At 38.7% G+C, this 20931-nt stretch overlaps 1 protein-coding gene and 1 pseudogene across 4 annotated transcripts in view; both read right to left on the bottom strand.

Moving 5' to 3' along the window:
• Positions 1 to 20931, bottom strand: part of IGSF11 (immunoglobulin superfamily member 11) — a 143152-nt gene that overhangs the window by 7318 nt on the left and 114903 nt on the right. The gene's annotated exons all lie outside the window — the stretch shown is intronic.
• LOC125964433 (tetratricopeptide repeat protein 19, mitochondrial-like) lies at positions 10568 to 20909 on the bottom strand (annotated as a pseudogene).

Here is a 20931-nt window from a genome sequence, read left to right as displayed (position 1 = left end):
AAATAAATAAATGGGCTATCTTCTCGAGTGTCTATTGTGTACCACATACACTGCACTAAGAGCGTTACATGTCTCATTTAATCTTACAAACCTTAGGTTTTATATTCCCTACTTTTCAAAGATGAAAAAGCTCAGAGAAGCTATGCCATTGGTCCAAGATCACACAGTACACAAGTAGCAGCACAAAAAATCAGGTCTGTCATGTCCAAAGCTCATAACCACCATACACACACTTGACTTTCTTGTAAGGTATTTAAAACCACAATATTCTGTGGGATGCATCTGTAGGATATTTCCTAACCTTGCAATCAATGTCCCAATGCTATGAGTATTAAACTAAGCCATCTGTCTAACTCCACCTTCAATACGTTAGCAAATGTCATCATGCAAGAAAACCATAATCTCTGGGCAACTAACCCCACAATTTCACACACTGTGTTGTTGTTTTCCTAAATCCTGAAATTCTAGAAATTTGATCAGCTCACACCAAATCAGTGATTTTGTTGACACTTCCAGAGAGAGAATTTGGGAAATTTTTAACAGCTGATCTAAGCAGCATTCTGGCACGCAGAAAGAGGTAAACTGTAAAGATTCTAAAATAAAATAAAATGACAACTTCAAAGAAAAGGTGAAGTCACTGTTCTTTCCTCCTCAGTGAGGCTGACACACCACGCCGGAGTGAACTCAGAACGTAATCAGAGAATGGGACAGACACATGAGTAAGACAGGTCTAACCAGAAGCAGAAGAGGGCTGCTGAGGTAGTCAAGACAACAACACACCTCTGCAGCCAGCACCTGACTGCTCCCTGCCACGGGCACAGGGCCCTTTCTGAAATGAAATGGGCTCATTCCTCAATCTGTCACTTCACTTGGCCTGCTCTGGAGCAGAGTAATTTGTTGAAATGAAGTTAGAGAATAAATATTCTTTAGATCTTCTTTGTTTTAAAGAATAGGGGAAGTTCAACAGTGTGGAACTGCAGTTTGGAAAGCAACAAATTGCATCACACCCCAGTTCACAGCAATACTGTATCCCACACAAGCTGTGTACCTGGACCAGAAGCCCTACAGAATTTAGAGAGAAATAAATATAAGTGCACATTTCCACTTCCATCCTTTCTCCTTAGCTCCAGAACCACTTCTCTGCTGCCTAGTAGACGGTGCACTGGCTAAGAACATGTGTTCTAGACTCAGGCAGCCTGGGGCGGAACCTGCTCTACCACCTGCTAGCTAGGTGGTCATGAATGTGCTACCTCTTCTGCATCTATGTTTTTGATTCCTCGTGTGCGACATGGAACTGCCAACATGCTTCTACATCACAGGCTACTGTGAGGACTGAGTGAGATAATGCATAGTGCCTGGCAAGGCTTCCATGTTGGAATTCCCTCTTGGCATCACTTGGGAAATTTGTATCTTTTTCAGATTCATAAGAAAAATCAAGAAATTGGGAAAATGTTGAATGTCTCCAAATTCCAATAAATATTAATACTTAGGATTTGAGGTTGAGAGATCAGACTTCCAAAATCAAACTACTCTATATTTTATATGATTTATGCATTTTTATAATAATAATGCATGATCATAATAATAAACAGTGAGTCATCTCTTATATAAAAATTTCAGAAGTACTCTGTAGAAGAAAATAATGAATACATGGTTTATTGTTATTTGAACCAATATATTATAACATACTATATGTTTCAAAAATATGTAAAAAATTATCTCAACCAGATACAAACATTTGATGATAAAAAATAGTAAAAATGGGAACATTAACACAAAATAAATGCCAAAATAAAACCTATTTTAAAATTCAAAGATAATATCACAAATACTTAATTTTTTTTTTTTTTTTTTTTTTGCGGTATGCAGGCCTCTCTCACTGTTGTGGCCTCTCCCGTTGCGGAGCACAGGCTCTGGACGTGCAGGCTCAGAGGCCATGGCTCACGGGCCTAGCTGCTCCACGGCACGTGGGATCCTCCCGGACCGGGGCACGAACCCATGTCCCCTGCAATGGCAGGCGGACTCTCAACCACTGCGCCACCAGGGAAGCCCACAAATACTTAATATTTAAACTCTGTCATTCTAAAAGAAAATTTAAAAACACTATACAGCATTAAGTATCCAACAGTCTTGATCTTTGTTTCATGCCAAATTTTCCAGACATGGAAAGAAAATTTTATTTCCTTTCTGTGTTGATGTTGGTTGAATTAGGATGGAGATGGACAGAGGAGACAGAGAGAACCTGTCCCCATTGAGAGAACATACTAAGCACCTCTGACGCACACGTGAAGACACACACTGCTTCATATTAGTTCATCTCCTTTATTTAACAGTGAAAATACTCTGCCTTTTTGCCCTGATTTTCATTTTGTCATTGAAATAGGTATTACTTTTGCCAATTCAGATTTTAAATCCATTTCTGATTTCATGTCAGTGTATTCTACAGCAACATTTCCATCTACTTCTCTTTGCATTTCTGCTATTATTTTCAAAGAACTGTAATCTACAGCAAATACTCAAACACTAGAAAACACCAGTGGACATTACTGGGCAATATTTGAATAATGCAAGATTTATATCTCCTTGGTATTAATAACACTGCATAGAATCACACATCAAAATACTAAGCTAAGGATTTATTTTACTTTTAAATCTGTTATTTATTGGAATACCACTCATGGCATTTGTATAAAATATAATGGCTCATCACTGGCAACAGACGGGTCAGGAACACACACTTACAACATGGCAACAGCTACAATTAAGACTAACTGATTAGCTTGTGACTACTTTTCTCCTACATATTTCGGTCTAGGTTCCCAGAAATGCTGACTCTGAGCAGTCTTGCTTTTAACTTGACATCAGTAGATTCTTTCAGATCAAGATGTCTCTATGTTGATTGTTAAGATTTAATTATCAAAGGAGAATGGTGCTTAGTGCTCAAGAAACATCACCTGTTACCATTATCATTATTTCAGTCCCCATCTAGAGGTCTCAGAGGACCACTACCTCACTGCTTCCCTCAAGCAAAACTCTAAGTATATCTTAATAGTTACTGTTCATTCAATAGCTTAAGACAGAAATCTCAGTTAACTTTGACTCTTCTCTGAGTCCCAGTGTATCATCAAGCTCCATGTCTTGTTGATTTCTGCCTTCCATCTTTCTCGAATCCCACCCTGCCTCTATCCATTCTCCATCCTGATGAGCAGGTCCTTAGTTCAGGCCCTCTTCATTTCTTTTTTTTTTTTTTTTTTTTGCGGTACGCAGGCCTCTCACTGCTGTGGCCTCTCCTGTTGCAGAGCACAGGCTCCGGACGCGCAGGCTCAGCGGCCATGGCTCACGGGCCCAGCCGCTCCGCGGCACGTGGGATCCTCCCGGACCGGGGCACGAACCCGTGTCCCCTGCATCGGTAGGCGGACCCTCAACCACTGCGCCACCAGGGAAGCCCCCTCCTCAGTTCTTGATGGAGCTATGATCAAAGCCTCCCATCTGTGACCTGGCTGCCAATCTCTCATCCTGTTTGCTGAGGCTGTTTCTAAAATGCAGATCTAGGTATCTTCTCTGGCTTTATAAAAAGGCCAGTCAATATCCACAGTCTCAAGGACAACACCCAAATTCTTTGAATGCTATACAATGACTCTCACAATCTGGACCTGAACTTGCCAACCTCCTCTCTGGTCAAACCTTCATGAATCTTTATGTCAGGTCATGAATCTTTATTCACGATCAAAGGTCAAACCTTTGTGAATCTTTAATCATAATTCTTCTCACTTTAAAATGTCAAAATTTTTAGTGTGTGTGGGATCAAGATGGTAGAGTAGGAGGACTGGGCTCATCTCCCTCATGAATACATCAAAGCTGCAACTATACAGAGAACAAATCTCACTGAAATCAACCTGGGGACCAGCAGGATGGCTCTTCTGCAACCAAGGCTGTAAAGGAAGATCCACACAGAGTCTGGTAGTAAGGGAGGAGAAGCGATCTGGTTGGGACCCCCACCTCTGGAGGGGGACACAGAAGAGGAGGGGATATCACAGGCTCGAGGATGCTCCCTGGGGAGCGAGGGGTCTGAGCCACATATTAGGCAGCCCAGCCCTGGGGTCCAGCACTAGGAAGACAAGCCCCCTTGGTGGTCTGAAAACCAACGTGGCTTACTGGAGGGCTGTAAGAAACCAAGACTACACTCTTGAAGAGTACATGCACAGACCTGCTTGCTGCCAGTCGCAGCACAGAAGCAGCAGACTGGAAACTGTGTGGAGCTCTGCCCAGCCTGCCAGGACCACCCTGGCATGCCCCCATCCGGCAATGGCAACCTGCTCCAGCCGCTCTTGTTCCAAATCTGCTCTCCACTAAGGTGGAGGCTGCTGTTGCCAACAAGTGTGCACACACTTTGAGAGAAGAGAACTTGGTCTGACCCCAGCCCTGCCTCTGACCAGAGCAAAGGCAGCCATGGCCAGTGCACGCTTTGGTGCACACTCTCAGAAGGGTGAATGGCTAACTCCAGGGCAGAAACAGCCATCCCCTGAGCACATGTCTCTGCACATACTGGGGAGGGAGCCAGCCCAGCAGTGTGGAACCAACCCCTCTGGCCCCGACCTAGCCTCTAACCCAGGTGCACACACTGGGGAAAAAGTGAAAGCAGCATAGAAGTACAACCCCAAATCCTCAGGTCCTGGCCATACCCCAAACCAAGGTTCAGAATGTCATCACACCTGGGAGAAATCCAATTCCCTCAGAGGTCCTGCTCCAACCCCTATGTCCCCAATCCCACCCCCTGATAGGGTGGTGATGGCCACTGAGCACAGGAGAAGCTCCAACTCACACCTGGCTCCAGCTCTAGCCCCTCCATCTCCAGCCCTACCACCCATCAAGGTGGTAGCTGCCAGCACACCCCAGGTGAAGACACAGCCCATGCTCATTTCAGATCCAGTTCTCCCACCAAAGCCCCTGGGCACATGCAGACTGCATAGGGACATTCCCACACAAGGACACACCTTCAAGACTGGGAAAGGTAACTGTTTCACCTAATTTCACAGAGTCAGAGCAAGTTAAACAAAATAAGAAGAGGAAGGAATATGTTTCAAACAAAAAACAAAAACAAAAAACCTTGACAAAACCCTAATAAAACAGAGATAAGTAATTTACCTGATAAACAGTTTGAAGCAATGGTAATGAGAATAACAACTGAACTTGGGAAAATAATACATGAACACAGTGAGAACTTTAATAGAGAACTAGAAAACATAAAAAAGAACCAGACACAGCAGAAGAATATAGTAAGTGAAATGAAAAATACAGTAGAGGGAATTAACAGCAGATAAAGTGATACAGAAGAATGCACAAGTGATCTGAAAGATAGAATAATGGAAATCACCCAATCAGAACAGCAAAAAGAAAAACAGATCTAAAAAATGAGAATAGTTTAAAGGACCTCGAGGACAACATAAGTGTACTAACATTTGCATTATAGGAGTCCTAGAAAGAGAAGAGAGAGAGAGAAAGAAGTAGAAAATGTATTCGATGAAATTATGGTTGAAAACTTCCTGAACTTGAAAAAGGAAACAGATATACAGGTCCAGGAAGCACAGAGAGTCCCAAACAAGATGAACCCAAAGAGACTCACACCAAGAATTAAAATGGCAAAAGTTAAAGAGAGAATTTTAAAAGCAGCAAGAGAAAAACCAAGAGTCACATACAAGGGAACCAATATAAAGCTATCAGCTGATTTCTCTGCAGAAACTTTGCAGGCCAGAAGGGAGCGGCATGATATATTCAAAGTGCTGAAAGGGAGAAAACCTACAACCTAGGACACTCTACCCTGCAAGATTATCATTTACAATTGAAGGAGAGATACAAAGCTCCTCAAACAAGCAAAAACTGAGAGATCATCAATACTAAGCTGACCTTACAAGAAGCATTAGAGGGTCTTCTTTAAGTAAAAAAGGCTACAACAAGAAATAAGAAATTATAGGAAGGGAAAAATCCCACTAGTAAAAGCAAATATATAGGAAAGGCTGAGAATCAACCAGTTAAGCAAGTGAGCACAAAGGTTAAAAGACAAAAATTGTAAAGTCAACTTTAACTACAATAAACAGTTAAGGGATTGACACAAAGATATAAAATATGACATCAAAGACAGAAAATGTGGGGGAGAGGAATAAAAATGTAGTACTTTTAGAATGTGCTTAAACTTAAGTGACTATCAGTTTAAAACAAGCAAATATAATTATAGGTCAACATATATGAACTCCACGGTAAGAGCAAATCAAAAACCTACAACAGGTACACAAAAACTACAGAGAAAGAAATACAAACATAACACTAAAGAAAATCACCAAACCACAAGGGAAGAGACTAAAAGAAGAAGAATAGGGAAGAACTACAAAAACAACCAGAAAACAAATAATAAAATGGCAATAAGTACTTACCTATCAATAAGCACTTTAAATGTCAATGGACTAAATGCGCCAGTCAAAAGACATAGGGTGACTGATCAGATAAAACAAACAAGACCCATCTATATGCTGCCTACAAGAGACTCACAGTGCTAAAACCCACATAGACTAAAAGTGGGAGAAAGGAAAAAGATATTCCATGCAAATGGAAACAATAAGAAAGCTGGGGTAGCAACACTCATATCAGACAAAGTAGACTTTAAAATAAAGTCTATAAAAAAAGATAAAAAGGTCATTATATAAAGAAGAGGATATAAAATTCATTAACATATATGCACATAATATAGGAACACCAAAATATATAAAGCAAATGTTAATAGATATAAAGGAAGAAATTGACAATAATGCAATAATAGTAAGGGACATTAACACCTCACTTACATCAATGGATAGATCATCCAGACAGAAAATCAATAAAGAAACAGTGGCCTTAAATGACACAGTAGACCAGATGGACTTAATAGATATCTATAGGACATTACATACAAAACAAAAGAATGCATATTCTTTTCAAATGCACATGGAATGTTCTCTAGGATAGATCAATTATTAGGCCACAAAACAAGTCTCAACAAAATTAAGAGGGATATAAATTATATCAAACATATTTTCCAACCATAATTGTATGAAACTAGAAATCAATTATAGGAAGAAAAATAGGAGAAACACAAATACATAGAGACTAAACAACATGTTACCAAAAAACTAATGGGTCAATGAAGAAATCAAAGAGGAAATCAGAAAATACCTTGAGACAAATGAAAATAAAAACACAATTTTCCAAAATTTATGGGATGTAGCAAAAGCAGGTCTACTGGGGTAAGTTTATAGCAATACAGGCCTTCTTCAAGAAACAAGAAAAATCTCAAATAAACAACCTAACCTACCACCTAAAGAAATGAGAGGAAAAAAAAACAAAGTCAGAAAAAGGAAGGAAAAGATCAGAGTGGAAATAAATAAAAGAGACCAAAAGAAAAGAAAAGATCAGTGAAACCAAGAGCTAGTTTTTCAAAAAGATAAGCAAAATTAATAAGCTTTTTGCCAGGCTCATTGAGAAAAAAAGAAAGAGGACACAAATAAGCAAAATAAGAAATGAAAGAGAATAAATTACAACTGATATCACAGAAATATAAACAATCATAAGAGAATACTATGAACAGTTATATGCCAACAAATTGGTCGAACTAGAAGAGATGGATAAATTCCTAGAAACATACAATCTTCCAAGATTGAATCAGGAAGAAATAGATAACCTGAACAAACTGATTACTAGTATTGAAAACGAATCAGTAATTAAAAAAAAAAAAAAAAACCTCCCAACAAAGAAAAGTCCAGGACTAGATAGCTTCACAGGGGAATTCTACCAAACATATACAGAAGAGTTCATACCTATCCATCTTATACTATTCCAAAAATTAAAGAGGAAGGAACACTCCTAAATTCATTCTATGAGGCCACCGCCACCCTGATACCAAAACTAGATAACAATACTACCCTAAAAATTACAGATCAATATTTCTGAAGAACAAAGATGCAAAAACCCTCAACAAAATATCAGCAAACCAAATTCAACAGTATATAAAAAGAATCATACACCTTGATCAAATGGGATTTATTCCAGGGATGCAAGGATGGTTCAGTATCCACAAATCAGTCAATGTGATATACCACATTAACAAAAGGAAGGATAAAAATCACATGATCATTTACATAGATGCAGAAAAAGCATCTGACGAAATTCAACACCCATTCATGACAAAAAACTCTCAACATAGTTGGTATAAAAGAACATATCTCAAAATAATAAAGGCCATTTATGACAAACCCACAGCTAACAACATACTCAATGGAGAAAACCTGAAAGTTTTTCCTCTAAAATCAGGAACAAGACAAGCATGTCCATTCTCGCTATTTCTATTTAACACAACATTGGAAGTCCTAACCACAGCAATCAGATAATAAAAATTTAAAAAGGGAAGAAGTAAAACTGTCACTATTTGCAGATGACACAATGCTATATATAGAAAGCCCTAAATTCTCCACCAAAAAACTATTAAAACTGATAAATGAATTTAATCAAGTTGCATGATATAATACCAATATACAGAGATCTGCTTCTTTTCTATACATCAATAATAAACTATCAGAAAGGGAATACAAGAAAGAATCCCATTTACAATCATATCAAAAAGAATAAAATACCTAGGAACAAATTTAACCAAGGAGATGAAAGGCCTATACTTAGAGAACTATAACACACTGATGAAGAAAACTGAAGATGATACAAAGATATGGAAAGATATCCTGTGTTCATGGATTGGAAGAACTAATATTGTTAAAATGTCCATACTACCCAAAGCAATCTACAGATTTAATGCAATCCCTATCAAAATACCCATGACATTTTTCACAGAACTAAAACAAATGATCCTAAGATTCATATGGAACTGCCAAAGACCCCTAATATCCAAAGCAATCTTCAGGGGGAAAAAAAAAAAACAAAGCTGGAGGTATAATCCTCCCTGACTTCAGAATATACTACAAAGCTACAGTAATCAAAACAGTATGTTACAAAAAACAGACACATAGATCAATGAAACAGAATAGAGAGTCCAGAAATAAACTCACGCACACACGGGTCAGTTAATCTACAAGAAAGGAGGCAAAAATATACAATGGGAAAAGTCAGTCTCTTCAATGAGTGGTGTTGGGAAAACTGAACAGCTACCTGTAAAAAGATGAAATTAGAACATTTTCTCACACCACATACAAAAATAAATTCAAAGTGGATTAAAGACTTAAATGTAAGATTGAAAACTATAAAACTCCTAGAAAAAAACATAGGCAATACACTCTTTCACATAAGTGTTACCAATATTTTTGGACCTGTTTCTTTAGGCAAGGGAAGCAAAAGCAATAATAAACAAATGGAATCTAATTAAGCTTAAAGGCTTTTACAAAGTGAAGGAAACCACATACAAAATGAAAAAAATAACCTACTGAATGGGAGAAGATATTTGAAAATGACATGTCTGGTAATGGATTAATATCCAAGATACATAAACAGTTCATACACCTCAATATCTAAAAAGCAAAGAACCTGGTTAAAAATTGGGCAGAAGACCTGACTAGACATTTTTCCAAAGAAGACATACAGATGGCCAACAGACATATGAAAATATGTTCAACATTGCTAGTCATCAGGGAAATGCAAATTGAAAGCATAACGAGCTATCACTTCACACTGTCAGAATTGCTACTGTAAAAAAGACAACAAATAATAAATGTTGGCAAGGATATAGAGAAAAGGGAACATACACTGTCAGTGGGAATGTAAATTTTTATACCCACTATGCATAACAGCATGGAGGTTTTTCAAAGAAACTGAAAATAGAACTTCCATATGATCCAGCAATTCCACTGCTGGGTATATATCCAAAGAAAATGAAAACATAAATTCAAAAAGATGTATGCAACCTAATGTTCATAGCAGCATTATTTACAATAGCCAAAATATGGAAGCAACCTAAATGTCCATCAACAGATGAAAGGATAAAGAAGATGTGGCGGGGGGAATACACACACACACACACACACACACACACACACACACACACAGGAATACTCATCCATAAAAAAGATTGAAATTGTGCCATTTGCAACAACATGGATGGGCCTGGAGGGTATTGTTCAGTGAGGTAAGTCAGACAGAGAAAGACAAAACCTGTATGCTTTCACTTATATATGGAATCTAAAAAATAAAACAAATGAATGAACATAACAAAACAGACTCAGAGATACAGAGAACAAACTAGGGGTTAACAGTGGGGAAAGTGGTTGGTGGAGGGTCAAGGAAGGGGAAGGGAATTAAGAGGTACAAACTACAAGGTATAAAAAAAAATAAGATATAATGATGTAATGTATAACACAGGAAATACAGCCAATATTTTACAATAACTTTAAATGGAGTATAATCTATAAAAATATTGAATCACTATGTTGTATATCTGAAACTAATATAACATTGTAAATCAACTATACTTCAAAAAAAGGTCAAACTTTTATGCTTGTAAGATTTTGCATGCATGGTTCTCTCTATTGATAATAACCACTTTTACCTGGTAAAACATCTACTCATCCCTTAAGATCCTTTTCTTCTCAGGAATTTCATTCCCTATAAAGTCCTTCCTAACCTCTTCAGGGAGAATTAATACTTCTATCATTTTAACTTTATAGCACTATAAACACTTTTATAGCATTAAATACATAGCACTGTAGTTATCTCTTTATATTGGACTCCCCCATTAGACAGTGAACTCTGGAATGGAGATATATCTCTTTATTTTTATATTCCTTTACCTTCCCCAACACTCTACCCTAAAGCAGTTGCACAGAATAAGTGTTGTGTCTGTGTATGTGTACACACACACACACACACACACACACACACACACACACTAAAAGAATGGATGAATGTATTAACAAATGAATACAGTTATGATAATCGCTCATATTTAATTTTTTCAGAAGAGGGAGTAATGAACACTGCATAGGACTAGCTTCTTTATGTCTGAGGGCAAAACAAAGGGGAAATCTTATCTTTGGTCAGAATAACATCTCGATGAAGAAGAAATAAGCCCCTGTTTATTGGGCAAATTAAGTGGCTGAAGACTTTTCTGCTCCCCATGAGAGAAAAATGGACACACTCTCACTGGGAAGGGAAACAGAGTGGGAGTTCAAGAAGGAGAATCAAGATTCCTGAGGCTGCCCAGCCTGGCAGGAGAATGGGAGTGCTTTCTATCAGTGGACTTTGGGCAAACCTGGTATCCTCTCTGGGCCTCAGTCTCCTCCCTTGTAACACGATAGTCTTGGACTACAGTGATAGTTAAGATGTTCCATCTATGATCTCCATACCAGGTTCTGCACAGAGTTCTCAAGCAAGCAGGAGAGTTAATCATCCCTTTTCGCTGCACCAAATTATGAAAGGATAAGGACAACAGAAGATCTCTTAGGAACCATGAAGGAAAAATGCATAATTTATAAAGAACATTGAAATAAGCAGTAGAAGGTATGGGATAGGGTGTAAAAGAAAAAGCTGGGTAAATAAAAAACATAAAATATGGTATCAGAAATTAACTTAAGTATATCCATTATCAAAATTAATGTAAATGGACTCAATCAAAGGAAAAATGTTCTCAGATTGTAGACTGGAAACCAAACTAGATCCAGACATACTGTTTACAAGAGATACACCTAAAACATAAAGCATGGAAATCCAAAAGTAAATGAACCATAAAAGAGAAACATAACAGTGAGAATTAACCAAAGAAAGCCACTACAGGGGTTTTAATATCAGTTAAAATAACACAAAAATGCATATTAAGCATAGAGAATCAGTGAGATATAACAACCTATGAGCAACAGAGGCCCAGGATAGGTTAAAAAAAAGAAGGCACAATTGACAAATCCACAATCCTAATATGTGATTTTTAAACAAATCTCTCACATAAAATACTAGCTGAAACAAATAAAATATTGGTAAAGATATAAAGTATTTGAATAATATGATTAACAAATATAAATTTTAAGAAATATATATGTATACATACCCCCATTGTAGCACCTGTAAGTGGACAAAATAGCTCCTACTATTCTCTGCCTTGCTTACTCCATGCCAAACACACTGTCTTCTTTGTCCTAAAACAACTCTGTCTTATTCGTAGTGTTTCAGAGAACAGAAAAAGAGGAAGAACTGCCCAACTCATTTTATCATCTGATACTAAAGCTCAACCAAGGATAACACAAGACAGAAAAATATGGGCCATTCTCACTTATGATCACAGATGAGAAAGTTCTATTAAAGTATTAGCATATTGGGCTTCCCTGGTGGCGCAGTGGTTGAAAGTTCGCCTACCGATGCAGGGGACACGGGTTTGTGCCCCGGTCCGGGAAGATCCCACATGCCGCGGAGCGGCTGGGCCCGTGAGCCATGGCCGCTGAGCCTGCACGTCCGGAGCCTGTGCTCCACAACAGGAGAGGCCACAACAGTGAGAGGCCCGCGTACCGCAAAAAAAAAAAAAAAAAAAAATTGGCATACTGCGTATTAGCAATTTATTAAAAACTAATCACAAACAGACTTTATTCCAGAAATGCAAGGGTGTTTCAATGTTTGAAAAATCTATTAATTTAATTCACTTGTTGACATTTGGGGCTGGATAATTCTTTATTGTGGGGGCTGACCTGTGCATATACGATGTTCAGCAGCATCCCTGGCCTCTACCTACTAGCTGCCAGTAGCACCTTCCTCCCAGCTGTGACAACCGAAAATGTCTCCAGACACTGCCAAATTAAACTGTCCCCGGTTGAGAACCCACTGATGCAGAGGCTGATGAACTGTCTCATGCATTATGTTTCCACTTAATGGGACCTGGGCCAACTATACAGGCCTAATGAAACACTGCCCAGACTGCTATATTTTGCTTCAGATAATATCCATCAAACATAGTTTTCACTTATTTTAGAATTCAAAGTTTTATATACCAAAAGAACAATGCTAAATCCACTGTATTATTCCTCTGTATAAAATCAAAGTATACCTCCACAGGATGCTGGTTCTAAATTTACTCAATATCTAGTATCCACATGTAAACTATATGAGGACAACTTTTTGGTAACTTTTATTGCAACATAATTTTATTTTATTTTATTTATTTATTTATTTTATTGCAGAGTGTCTAGTTTATTATGAAAGGGTTCTCCCAGTATATACATAGGAACCCAAACTTCAGTTTATCCTGCCCACCCCCACCCCCCGCAAAGGCATATCAGCAACAACAGGGTTCCTTCATGGTACCTAGAAGAACTGCAGAACTGCTGGGGTGAAAACATCATCGATGCCCCCTGTGTTGTGTACTTTACACACTCTGAGGCAGTGTGATAAAGCTCTCAACATAGCAGCCTATCCAGGCAAGGTCATCCACCAAATGCATTCTCCCAGGACTAAGAGACAATCTCACTACACACGAAGATACTAAGACCCAAACTCCAAAAGCCAGAGCTAGGGTCCAGGGCACTGGTTCTTCTACAGCACCAGTAGGACACATCAGAGTGACTGGGAAGCTTTCAACACTACACCTATAGGGCCCCACTCGGAGTCAGAGGGTTTGGGGACACCTGTGACTGGATGCAGAGGAGTGAATGCTCAGAGGGCAGGGATGCAGGAGGTCGTCATTCCTTGCCCTCCTTTTTTCATAGTTGTATATAACCAGATACATACAAAAACATACAGTTCACTTTTATTTATAATCAAATGGGCACTATACTTTCAAGTGCCTAATCCCACTTTAAAACTTCATGCTGGATGCTGGTGGCAGGCCAAGATATTACTCTTGTATGCATTAAATCCCACACTGGGCTTCAGGAGATAGATGATAAGAGAAAATAACTCACTGTCATCCCCCTTTGCCATGAGACCGGTAGCTCTGGTCTGCCAGGTATTGATAAAATAAGAGAAGGCAGCAAATCGGTGGACAGAAATCTTATGGGAGAGATGCCTGGCTGAAATACCAGACTCTACCCCAGAGGGAAACTGGCGTCTCTTAATCTAGAGCTATACTCGGACCAGCATGGACAGCACCTAACCAACCATGTTACAATGGAAAGCAACAACTGACACCTGTCCTTAGAAGCAGTATCAGGTGGGAGTCAAAGTTTTCTTTGCACAACAGAAGTGACCGTGTATACAGTGTATACAGCTTGTCCTCCACCAAGGCTAAGTTGAGGGGACTTGAGTATCAAGGACAAAGGATTTAAGCCAATGATTATGGTGCCGCTGGGACTGGAATAAGAGGTGTTACTAGGCGTTCCCTACAACGAAAAGGGGTCTAGAGCTTGGTAAGGCTACAACAAAGGTCTCCTTTTTCTTGACATCTCAGCCAGCTCTTCCCTGATGTGCTGCGCAGAAACCTCATCTCTTTTCAGCTTTGCTCACTTCAGTGCTTCCTAGTAGATCTCTTCCGCTTGTGCATATCATTCTCTGTGCATCAGGGCTGCAGCCAGATTACTGAGCAGCACTTGGAGCTCAGGGTGCTCCACCTGTCTCGCCAGGTCTGACGCCCTCTGTGCGTGAACACAGGCCTCATCAGAGCGGCCCTGTGCATCCAGGGTGGTAGCCAGGTCACTCAGCAGCACGATGGTCTGTGGGTGTCTTTCTCCTAGTATTTCTTCAGAGATCTGTAAAGCTTCTTCATACATCCTTTGTGCCTGTGATGGCTGCTTGGAGAACAGAAGGTAGCGGGCATAGGTGTCTAGGCACATGCCCAAGAGGAGATGGGCGTTGGCTTTCTCTTACACTGACAAAGTGTCTTCTGATAATTCGTTTTCTCTTTCAATTTTTTCCTCTAGAGCTGAAATGCAGAATTATAGCCAGCAAGAACCAATTCCTGTCTATTCTGAGCAGTATAAATAGTGGCCAGCTTTAGAGAGATTTCTATTATTGCATTGTCTTCCTGTTGCATGGCCCCTCCAAGCAAGTAACTCATTGTTGCTCTAAAAAGTTTTTCCGCATTTTCAAGCTGACCCCGTAAAAATGATAAGCTGGCCATCAAATCATAAATGTAAGTGATGGCCGTCTTGTTATCACTCTTATAGGCAAGATGAAGAGCATCATGCAAAATTAGCTTCGCCTCTTCTGGCTCATCTTTCATGATGCACAACTGCCAGCCGCAGCAGTTGTGAAACTGAAATTTTTTGTTCTAGTTCTGTGAAAAATGCCATTGGTAGTTTGATAGGGATTGCACTGAATCTGTAGATTGCTTTGGGTAGTACAGTCATTTTCACAATGACTTGGATTCTTCCAATACAAGAATGTGGTGTATCTCTCCATCTGTTTGTATAATCTTTAATTTCTTTCATCAGTGTCATAGTTTTCTGCACACAAGTCTTTTGTCTCCTTAGGTAGGTTTATTCCTAGGTATTTTATTCTTTTTGTTGCAATGCTAAATGGGAGTGTTTCCTTAATTGCTCTTTCAGATTTTTCATCATTAGTGTATAGGAATGCAAGAGATTTCTGCATTAATTTTGTATCCTGCTACTTTACCAAATTCGTTGATTAGCTCTAGTAGTTTTCTGGTAGCATCTTTAGGAGTCTCTATGTATAGTATCATGTCATCTGCAAACAGTGACAGCTTTACTTCTTCTTTCCCAATTTGGATTCCTTTTATTTCTTTTTCTTCTCTGATTGCTGTGGCTAAAACTTCCAAAACTATGTTGAATAATAGTGGTGAGAGTGGACAACCTTGTCTTTTTCCTGATCTTAGAGGAAATGCTTTCAGTTTTTCACCATTCAGAATGATGTTGGCTGTGGGTTTGTCATATATGGCCTTTATTATGTTGAGGCAAGTTCCCTCTATGCCTACTTTCTGGAGAGTTTTTATCATAAATGGGTGCTGAATTTTGTCAAAAGCATTTTCTGCATCTATTGAGATGATCATACGGTTCATATCCTTCTATTTGTTAATATGGTGTATCACATTGATTGATTTGCATATATTGAAGAATCCTTGCATTCCTGGGATAAACCCCACTTGATCATAGTGTATCATCCTTTTAATGTGTTGTTGGATTCTGTTTGCTAGTATTTTGTTGAGGATTTTTACATCTATGTTCATCAGTGATATTGGCCTGTAGTTTTCTTCCTTTGTGACATCTTTGTCTGGTTTTGGTATCAGGGTGATGCTGGCCTCAAAGAATGAGTTTGGGAGTGTTCCTCCTTCTGCTATATTCTGGAAGAGTTTGAGAGGATGGGTGTTAGCTCTTCTCTAAATGTTAGATAGAATTCGCCTGTGAAGCCATGTGGTCCTGGACTTTTGTTTGTTGGAAGATTTTTAACCAAGTCTCAATTTCAGTGCTTGTGATTGGTCTGTTTATATTTTCTATTTCTTCCTAGTTCAGTCTCAGATGGATGTGCTTTTATAAGAATTTGTCCATTTCCTCCAGGTTGTCCATTTTATTGGCATATAGTTGCTTGTAGTAATCTCTCATGATCCTTGTATTTCTGCAGTGTTGGTTGTTACTTCCCCTTTTTCATTTCTAACTCTATTGATTTGAGTCTTCTCCATTTTTTTCTTGATGAGTCTGGCTTATGGTTCATCAATTTTGTTTATCTTCTCAAAGAACCAGCTTTTAATTTTATTGATCGTTGCTATCGTTTCCTTCATTTCTTTTTCATTTATTTCTGATCTGATCTTCATGATTTCTCTCCTTCTGCTAACTTTGGGTTTTTTTGTCATTCTTTCTCTGATTGCTTTAGGTGCAAGGTTAGGTTGTTTATTTGAGATGTTTCTTGTTTCTTAAGGTAGGATTGTATTGCTATAAACTTCCCTCTTAAAACTGCTTTTGCTGCATCCCATAGGTTTTGGGTCATCGTGTTTTCCTTGTCATTTGTTTCTAGGTATTTTTTGATTTCCTCTTTGATTTCTTCAGTGATCTCTTGGTTATTAAGTAGTGTATTGTTTAGCCTCCATATGTTTGTATTTTTTACAGATTTTTTTCCTGTAACTGATATCTAGTCTCATAGCGTTGTGGTCAGAAAAGATACTTGATACGATTTCAATTTTCTTAAATTTACTAAGGGTTGATTTGTGACCCAAGATATGATCTATCCTGGAGAATGTTCCATCAGCATTTGAGAAGAAAGTGTATTCTGTTGTTTTTGGATGGGATGTCCTATAAATATCAACTAAGTCCATCTTGTTTAATGTATCATTTAAAGCTTGTGTTTCCTTATTTATTTTCATTTTGGATGATCTGTCCATTGGTGAAAGTGGGGTGTTAAAGTCCCCTACCATGATTGTGTTACTGTCGATTTCCCCTTTTATGGCTGTTAGCATTTGCCTTATGTATTGAGGTGCTCCTATGTTGGGTGCATAAATATTTATAATTGTTATATCTTCTTCTTGGATTGATCCCTTGAACATTATGTAGTGTCCTTCTTTGTCTCTTGTAATTGTCTTTGCTTTAAAGTCTATTTTGTCTGATATGAGAATTGCTATTCCAGCTTTCTTTTGATTTCCATTTGCATGGAATATCTTTTTCCATCCCCTCACTTTCAGTCTGTATGTGTCCATAGGTTTTAAGTGGGTCTGTCGTAGACAGCATATATATAGGTCTTGTTTTTGTATCCATTCAGCCAGTCTATGTCTTTTGGTTGCAGCATTTAATCCATTTACATTTAAGGTAATTATCGATATGTATGTTCCTATTACCATTTTCTTAATTGCTTTGGGTTTGTTTTTGTAGGTCTTTTTCTTCTCTTGTGTTTCGTGCCTAGAGAAGTTCCTTTAGCATTTGTTGTAAAGCTGGTTTGGTGGTGCTGAATTCTCTTAGCTTTTGCTTGTCTGTAAAGGTTTTAATTTCTCTGTCGAATCTGAATGACATCGTTGCTGAGTAGAGTAATCTTGGTTGTAGGTTTTTCCCTTTCAACACTTTAAATACATCCTGTCACTCCCTTCTGGCTTGCAGAGTTTCTGCTGAAAGATCAGCTGTTAACCTTATGGGGATTCCCTTGTGTGTTATTTGCTGTTTTTCCCTTGTTGCTTTTAATGTTTTCTCTTTGTGTTTAATTTTTGATAGTTTGATTAATATGTGTCTTGGCGTGTTTCTCCTTGGATTTATCTGGTATGGGACTCTCTGTGCTTCCTGGACTTGATTGACTATTTCCTTTCCCATATTAGGGAAGTGTTAAACTATAATCTTCAAATATTTTCTCAGTCCCTTTCTTTTTCTCTTCTTCTTCTGGGACCCCTATAATTCGAACGTTGATGCGTTTAATGTTGCCCCAGAGGTCTCTGAGACTGTCCTCAATTCTTTTCATTCTTTTTTCTTTATTCTGCTCTGCAGTAGTTATTTCCATTATTTTATCTTCCAGGTCACTTATCCATTCTTCTGCCTCAGTTATTCTGCTATTTATTCCTTCTAGAGAATTTTTAATATTATTTATTGTGTTGTTCATCATTGTTTGTTTGCTCTTTAGTTCTTCTAGGTCCTTGTTAAACGTTTCCTGTATTTTCTCTATTCTATTTTCAAGAGTTTGAATCATCTTTACTATCATTACTCTGAATTCTTTTTCAGGTGACTGCCTATTTCCTCTTCATTTGTTTGGTCAGGTGGGTTTATACCTTGCTCCTTCATCTGCTGTGTGTTTCTCTGTCTTCTCATTTTGCTTAACTTGCTGTGTTTGGGGTCTCCTTTTCGCAGGTTGCAGGTTCGTAGTTCCCATTGTTTTTGGTGTCTGCCCCCAGTGGCTAAAGTTGTTTCAGGGGGTTGTGTAGGCTTCCTGGTGGAGGGAACTAGTGCCTGTGTTCTGGTGGATGAGGCTGGATCTTGTCTTTCTCATGGGCAGGACCGTGTCCGGTGGTGTGTTTTGCGGTGTCTGTGACCTTATTATGATTTTAGGCAGCCTCTCTGCTAATGGGTGGGGCTGTGTTCTAGTCTTGTTAGTTGTCTGGCAAGGGGTGTCCAGCACTGGAGCTTGCTGGTTGTTGAGAGGAGCTGGGTCTTAGCATTGAGATGGAGATCCCTGGGAGAGCTTTCGCTGTGTGATATTACGTGGAGAAGGGAGGTCTCTGGTGGACCAATGTCCTGAACTCGGCTTTCCCACCTCAGAGGCACAGGCGTGACATCCGGCCAGAGCACCAGGACTCTGTCAGTCACACGGCTTTTGGGAAGTCTGAGGTCTTTTGCCAGCATTCAGTAGGTGTTCTGTAGGAGTTGTTCCACATGTAGTTGTATTTCTGATGTATTTGTGTGGAGGAAAGTGATCTCCACCTCTTACTCCTCCGCCATCTTGAAGGTCTCTCCAACAAAACTGATAGTGTGACTTGTTCAGGTATGTTGTTCATTCTGTGGCTTCCATTGTGCAGGTCCAGAGTCAGTCATTTGTTAGCAACACATACATATCTTCAAAGGCAATGCTGCTCCAGAGACCAGTGCAAAGCAGTCACTGGTCGTCCAGACCTCATGTCAGGGAGGCTGGTCTGCTTGTCCTGGAGCTTCGGCCTGAGAGGCAGGCATCCGATGTAGCACTTAGCTAGATTTGCTGCCTGGTGGGCACCGTCTCTGACTTTCTCTCCCTGCCTGGCTCTCACTGGGGCGCCATCTTTTTTTTTAAATCATAGAATCTTAATGCTGATACAGAGGAACTTGGAGATGATATTGTTAAATCGCCTTATTTTACAACAAGGCAACAAAGAGGTGAACTGTCACAGAAATAGTTACTGGAAAATCTAGAACTTGAATATAGTTTTCAGGATTTCAAGACAAGAGCTAATTTAAACATGCCACTTACAATGGTAATATTAACAGATTAGTCCACCAAAAAAAAAACACAAAAAACTATTTAGCCCACAGTATAGCTAAAACATCTAGCAATGAAAAATCAGTAGGCAACAACAGCATTGCAGTAATCACTATTAGAGTAACCCAAAAGTTATTATGTTGAAAAGAAGTTTTTAAAAATAATACTGGGCTAAGTTAACTAAAAAGTGATGGGAAGGTCTATTAATAATTTCTGTGGGGATTCTTAAAGGAAACTTAAAAGCTCTTAAGAGGCTGGTGATCCTGGTTCTTTAATGTCTAACTTCACCATACAACTTAGGACTTTCCTTTCCATGACAGGTCTATACCAAAAATATGATTCAAACTTATCAGGCATAACTAAGGTTGTTTGGGACCTCTCCATTAACTGCCAACTCCTTAAGTTAAGATTTGTAAATCTGCCCTGAGAATGCTAGAAGAGACATGCTCTGTATTAGAGATCATGCAACACACAAGACTGCTAAATTTTATTCTCTTGAAATAGAAATTACATATATAATTCTGTAATTTCCCTCATTTCATAAATTTTCCTCAATTTTTCAAGGGTGTTTCCTTTAATATCAATTTAAGCAGCTGGATTTACATGCAGAAAACCATTGGTGATACTCATGCCTCCTCCATCTTTACTTGTTTGGTGTGATCAACTCCTAGATCTCCCATGATCTGAGGCCTTTTCCTGTTCTCTTTCCCATCTTCCTCCTCTAATTAGACTTGAGGCTGAAAGCAGGATGATTAACCCTCTCATGACCATGCTGATGTTTCTCATACTAAATTAGGCAGTTTTTTCTGAAGTAGGAAGTAGATTCTCAGTTATAAACTTCAAGGATTGTCTTACAGTTAACAATTCAAGGAAACTACCAATTAGCTATTTTAAGTCTTCACTACAAAGAGACAGAATTTCCATATATAGTTACCACTGGATAAGAAATATTTCATAAAGGCAGCATTGCGAAGATGAAAGGAGATATTTTTATTCCCTTTAAAGTCAAAAACACAAAACGATCCAGATAGCTTTTTCAGCAGTTACAAATAGAGTGTGTTATTTTTCAAACTCTATTAAAGTCAATTACTTTGTGAGCCTGCGAGTCAGAATTTTCCATGA

This window comes from Orcinus orca, chromosome 5, assembly GCF_937001465.1.
Source record: "Orcinus orca chromosome 5, mOrcOrc1.1, whole genome shotgun sequence".
Taxonomy (NCBI): Eukaryota; Metazoa; Chordata; class Mammalia; order Artiodactyla; family Delphinidae; genus Orcinus; species Orcinus orca.
Note: the sequence above shows the minus strand (reverse complement) of the source record. Positions and strands in the feature narration are given on the sequence as shown.